This window comes from Microtus ochrogaster (assembly GCF_000317375.1).
Source record: "Microtus ochrogaster isolate Prairie Vole_2 chromosome 14 unlocalized genomic scaffold, MicOch1.0 chr14_random_1, whole genome shotgun sequence".
NCBI lineage: Eukaryota > Metazoa > Chordata > Mammalia > Rodentia > Cricetidae > Microtus > Microtus ochrogaster.
Genome location: NW_004949096.1, coordinates 35,753,268 through 35,759,809, shown reverse-complemented (window position 1 = coordinate 35,759,809; position 6,542 = coordinate 35,753,268).

The following is a 6,542-nucleotide window of genomic DNA, read 5'->3' as shown; positions in this document are numbered from 1 at the left end:
CTCTCTCCCTGCTGCCTGCGGATCCAGGTGTGGCACCGTCAGCTACATCCCTGTGACCTTGCTGTCTGCACTTCCACCATGCTTCCTGCCATGACAATTGTGGACTAAACCTCCAAAACTGTAAATGAGCACCAGATAAATGGTTCCTTTTATAAGAGCTGCTGTGGTCATGGTCTTTTCATAGCAATCAAACACTGACTAAGATACACCCATAATTAAAAGCAAAATTAAATCTCTTAAAACTAAGTAAGTTTAAAAAGCAAATAAATAAAAAGTGCTGCTAGGGTTGGAATGGTAATGGAGATTATTTAAAAATTAAAAATAAAGCTAGGAGTGGTGATGACACCTATAACCATAACATTGAGAGATGGAGGCAGAAACTCAAGCCCTTCTTCAGCTACACAGTGAGTTCAAGACCACCCTGGGCTATTTGAGATCATACCTAAATAAATAAAATTTAAAATAAAAGGGAAGTAAAATATGAATTAGTATTCCACTTTTTGGTGTTTACCCATAAAACCAAAAGGAGGGCTAGCGACATGGCTCGCAGGTAACAGCACTTGCTGCCAACAAGCCTGACATCCTGAGTCCCTGGGTCCAAAACTGCCACCATCAGCAGCCGACATTCTTTTTCAGTAACCTCCTCTCAGACAAAACCAGATCCTTAGCACGCAGTGGGAAAACTTTCCAGATAAGCCAGTTGAAGCAGAACTGAAGGTCGTTAGGAACAGAAAGGACGCTCGGTTAGAGAATAAGACGGAGCCAAGGGTGGGTTTGGGCTCAAAGAGTTACAGCCAAGTGTCTTAGCAGGTGTCATAGCAACCACTTGGGGTGGCTTTCGAGTTTCATCTTAAAAAGTTGCTAAGAGATTTGTTTTCTTCTGTCCCTCCTTTAAAAACTTATTTTTAAATTATATACATGTGTTGAGGTATGCGCATGGGAATCAGGTGCCCGTGGAGGCCAGAAGAGGGTGCAGGATCCCTGGGAGTTAGAGTTGTAGGTGCTGGGAGCTGCATTGCGGGCGCTGGGAACTGAACTTGGGTCCTTTGAAAAAGCATTATGTGATGTTAGCTGCTGAACCACTTCTATAGTTCTCCTTTCCTTTGGATAAATGAGACTATAGAGTGTCTCTGAAGGTGTCTCAGATGCAATTACAGTCTGCTAATGTATAAGCAGGAAGTGTGGGGGGTAGAACTTGGTCTCTTACTGTAAATGCTCTATCTGTGTGTAAAAGGAAACTGCTCGTTCATTTCCTGGTCGCCCAGACCCAAATAATCACACAGAAACTATATTAATTATAGCACTGCTTGACCAATAGCTTAGGTGTATTCCTAACTAGCTCTTATATCTTAGATTAACCCGTTTCTATTAATCTGTGTATCACCACAAGGCTGTGGCTTACCAATAAAGTTCCCGTGTCTTTCTCCTTCGGCAGCTAAATGGTGTCTCCTTGACTCTTCCTGCTCTCTCTATGTATCTCTGTTCAGATTTCCCACCTGGCTTTATTCTGCCCTACCATAGGCCAAAGCAGCTTTTTAATTAACCAATGGTAATAAAACATATTCACAGCATACAGAGGGGAATTCCACATTGTCTGTGAGATTCCTGGAAAACGATAGTCTTCATCTAGGAACACCATGTGTGAGTCTTTGCTGTTTTCAATGTTATTATTGAAATATCTCCATATAAGCCCGGCGGTGGTAGCACACACCTTTAATCCTAGCATGTGAGAGGCAGAGGCAGGTGAATTCGAGCCAGTCTGGTCTACAGGGCAAGTGCCATGACAGGCTCCAAAGCTACACAGAGAAACTCTGACACGAAAAAGAAAAAGAGAAAGAAAGAGAGAGGGAGGAAGGAAGGAAGGAAGGAAGGAAGGAAGGAAGAGAGAGAGAGAGAGAGAAAAGGAAAAGAAAAGAAAAGAAGAAAAAGAAATCCCTCTATATAAAAGAAATTCAGTCTCCATGTCAGCCAATGCCATGAATTAAGCCTCAGCTGGAGAGAGACTTCAGTCAGATCTCAGACCCCGGGCTCTATCCCATAGCCCCATCATTCTCCCTATCTTTCTGTCTTGCCTTGCTGTCTTCACAGCAGCGTGATTCAAGGCAGCTGGGAGAATCAGTTCTCAGTCGGTAGACTGACGAGCAGGGAAACATGACATACAGGAAAACACTGTCCAGTCATTAACACAGAACACAGCATGGATGAGTCTTGAGGACACTGCCCCATAAAATAGGCGGGTTACAAGAAAACCAATGCTGTCTGGCTCTACTTACATGGAGGTCCTGGCGGAAGTGGGAGGGAGCCAGTGTTTAAGGCTGAAGAGTCAGGATTTGCGAATGGAAAGGGGTTCTGAAGTTGGGCAGACAATGTCTGTGCATCATTAGCATGTTCAGTACCTGTTGAATATGTAAACCCTTTCAGAGAGAGGCTGGGCATGGCTCAGCAGGTAAGGTGCCCGACAAGACAGTGTGAGGACCTACGTAATAACACCAGGCACAGCAGTGTGTGTCTGTGGTTGGAGGGGCAGATACAGACAGATACTTGGAGCTTAGTGAGACTAGTCATGCTGTTAACTCCGGGTTCAGTGGGAGATCAGGTCTCAAAAAGCAAGATGGAGAGCCATGGAGAAAGACGTTTGATGTAGATCACTGGCTTCCACGTATATGAACACATACATACATGTGCATATGAGTACATGTGCACACAGAAATAGTTAAAATAATGTTATGTTATGTTTTACTGCAATGAAAACAACTGAAAAAATTTCTTACTCATCCCACCCTCCCCAAAAAGACATAAAGTATGAAGCATACTTCAAACTAGGTAAGAACAAAAAGAACAGTGCCACTAACACTGTTGAGGAGGAGGAGGAGCAGCTGAAAGCTTCACGCCTTCCCAGGGGAGGTGTGAACTGGGGAAATCATTTTAGAAAAGCAGAAATTTCTACTAAAACTAAACATCCACCTATTTTAACAACTGAGTGATTTCACCTCTTCGTATTTACCCTAAAGAACTAAGTATGTAAGTCTCCAAACGACAAACATAAAGATCGACTTTATTCATAGTTGCCCAGAACTAGAAGCAATACAAATGTCCATCAACAGGGGATGGATAAATTATGGAATATCTATACGATAAAATACTATTGAGCAATGAAACAATGAATTAATGTTGATACAATAGCGGTAACTCATCCATTTACGATACTGAAAGAAAAGAAGCCAGATTCAAAAGAGTATGTTTGGATTTTTTTGTTGTTTGTTTAAACAAAAGTTCTACAACAGGCAAGGGTAACAGGAGGAAGAGCAGTCAGAGTGATGTTCCCTCTATTAAGGCCCAAAGTGACTTAAGAGTGTATTTGAGCTGAAGGTCTCAGGTGTCCACAATGGTGGGGAAGGCATGGTGGTAACAGCAGGACTCAGAAAGAACAAGCTAAGAGTGAAGCTATACACTCTCAAAATCCAGCCTCACGGGCATATGTCCTCCAGCAAGGCCCATGTCCAAAAGTCCCATAAGCTCACCAAAGCACCACCAGCAGGTGTCCGCAAGTTCATATGGATGAACCTATGGGGGACATTTCTCATTCAAACCACTACAATGGGGGTTTGACTGAGAAGGGGAATTAGGGACTTTCTGGGTTTTCTGTTGCTGCGAAGAGACACCATGACCGCAGCAACTCTTAAAAAGAAAAACATTGGATCTCTCACTTACAGTCTCAGAGGTTCAGTCCATTATCATCATGGCAGAGAACATGGCGGCAGGCAGACGTGGTGCTGGAGCTGAGAGCGTTCATCATGCAGGCAACAGGAAGTCAACTCACTGTCTCTCTGAGGAATCTTGAAGAAAAGAGACCTCAAAACTGGCCCCATTTCAAACCACCACACTGGGTAAGGACCCCTTGAACCTGTCTGCGGGGTGGTTGGCCACACAGGTGAACAGTCCGAGTGCAAGCCTAGGTAAGCCTCAGTGGTCCCTCTGGGTGCAGGGTGGGGAACGGCTTGTGGGAGCTCAGTCAGATGAGGTATGTGTTAAAACTAACAGATTCATCCAGCAAGCGTCCCTCATCTGACAGACTTGGCTCGTCAGTCTGAACCTCAAGAATGCAGTCAGTGTGGGGCTCTGGCAGGCAGGACTTTTGGGGGCGCAACCGCCCCCACCACTGCCCTGACACAGATGATGAGACCCAGGTCCCGGGCTCAATCCCAGCAGCTTGCTGTTCTCAGAACACCCTTTCCTGAGAAGTGATTCTGATGGCTGTGATTTCCACCTGAAGCGTCCTCCACAGGCCTGCGGTGTGAACACTTGGTCCTCCGCTGTGGTACTCTTTTGAAGGCTATGGGTTCCTTAGCAAGTGGATCCTAACTGACAGAAGTCACTAGGTGGGACCCCTTGCTCCTAGTTCTCTCTGCTTCCTGGCCCACAACACACAAAGAAGCCTCTGCTTCATGGCCCTGCCTCCACTTGGTCACACCCTGGACCAAGGCAAACTGTTCTCACTCTGAGTTGTTTCTGTCAGGTATTTTGTTACAGTAAGATGTAAATCACAATTACGATGGCTCATTTCTATTGTCACCCTGACTGTAGCCAGTCAGGACAATGTACAGAGAGACACTGTCCCAATGGGGGGGGGAGGAAGGGAGGGAGAGGAAGAAAGAACGAAAGAAAGAAAGAAAGAAAGAAAGAAAGAAAGAAAGAAAGGAAGGAAGGAAGGAAGGAAGGAAGGAAGGAAGGAAGGAAGAAGAAAGGAAAAAGAAAGCAAAATGAGAGTTAAACTGTTAAACTCAGCATTCCCCTCTCTCTGGTTCCTGATATGCTAGCTCTAGGATTTGCTACTCTGTTTACCATGCCCTACCCCCACCATGACAGACTGAACCCTGGGAACCAGGCATTAGCATAAACCTTCCCTCCCTTAAGTTACTTCTGTCAGCTTTAGGCACTGCTATGTGAAAGTAACTCATAAAAAGATGCTGTGCCTCTTCAAGTCCTAGTAGGACCCAGGAAGGCAGAAGAGGGGTACCTCTGAGACCATGTGGGTGAGTAAGGTCAGCCTTCTCAGAGGACCCAGGAAGGAAGCAAGCGCACAAGCTTGCCTGGTCCCAAGTACTTGGGCATTAGCACCAATAGTGGCAGGTTTGGGGGTATGGGAAGAACCTGAGGTTTTAATGTGTGTATTCCCCATCGCCAGAGATACAGGAGCTTCTAGAAAGGCCCTGGGGGAGGGGGTGTCTGGAGAACCAGCTGCTTTCCTTGGGATGGGCAGAAAGACTTAGGAAGACAAGGGGTCATGGCTACCCCATGACTGCCCAGTTTGGCCATTGGCCCTGATCATCTCCCATACCTGCAGCCTCTAGAGAGGGGTAGAACTCATTCCTGAGGCCATAGTCACTTCAGGCCCTAGGAAGGGTTGCAGCGAAGTACCAGCCCCACCCTGCCCAAGATTCCCAAGATCCCATCAATCCAAGTTCGCTGGGTTCTCAGTAGCAAATGGGGGGATGTGAGGGAGAGGACAGAGAGTAGAAGGACCTGGCGTTTGTGGTCTCTACCCTCCCTGATGTCCCTGGCTTGGAAGAGACTTCTGTCCATGAGTGTTGGCTGTTAAAAATAGCTGGCCCCTTCATCATCCCGACAGCAGCACTCTGGGACAATGTGTTCCAAGGCCCAGGCTGTTCCCTGGGGACTGTGCAACAGGCAAGAAGAGCTAGGGACACTCTCAGCACCAAGGCAGGCATCCCACTCCACCAGGCTTCCCAGCCACACCTCCACCCTCCTTCTCGCCCTTCCTGGGTGCTGTGTCAGGAGCCCTGGGTTTCTGGGGACAGCGCTGCTGTGGCGTCTGTGGGTCTTTCCTAGTGACCTGGAACTCAAGAAAAAAGACCTGAGGCCTCCTCCTCTTATTTCCCAAACTGGCCTGAACTGGAACCATAGAGACTTTACAAAGGGTCTCTCAGATGCAGTCAGGTTATGAGGCAGAGAGGGGTCGGGTTCAAGTCCTAGCACAGCCCTGACTCAGTGTGTGAGGAAGTGGCTTAACTTTCCTGTGCCCTGATTCCCTTACTGGTGGAACAGAGAGGTGTTCGAGATCCAGTGTGTAAGTTGTGTGAAGGCTAGACGGTTCCAAGTGCTTCTAAACACAGGGCCTGGTGCTGGATGAGCAGTCCGTAAACAGTGTTGTTATGACAACTGCACCATGGTTATGGACATTGGCGATGGGATGGAATTTCAAATCCTGCCTCTTCTATTGGCCGGCTGTGTGACTTTGAATGAGTTGTTTGACCTTTCTGATCCCTAATTTCCTAGCCTACAAAAAAAATGGAATGATGCCACTTACTTCCTGGAGCTTTGGTGCCCTTAGGGAGCCGTCAGGGCTCCAGAAGTGTGCAGGGCCTGTTGGGATCTTCAGAACTGAGACCAGGCCGGGCGGTGGTGGCGCACGCCTTTAATCCCAGCACTCGGGAGGCAGAGGCAGGCGGTCTCTGTGAGTTCGAGACCAGCCTGTTCTACAAGAGCTAGTGCCAGGACAGGCTCCAAAACCACAGAGAAAC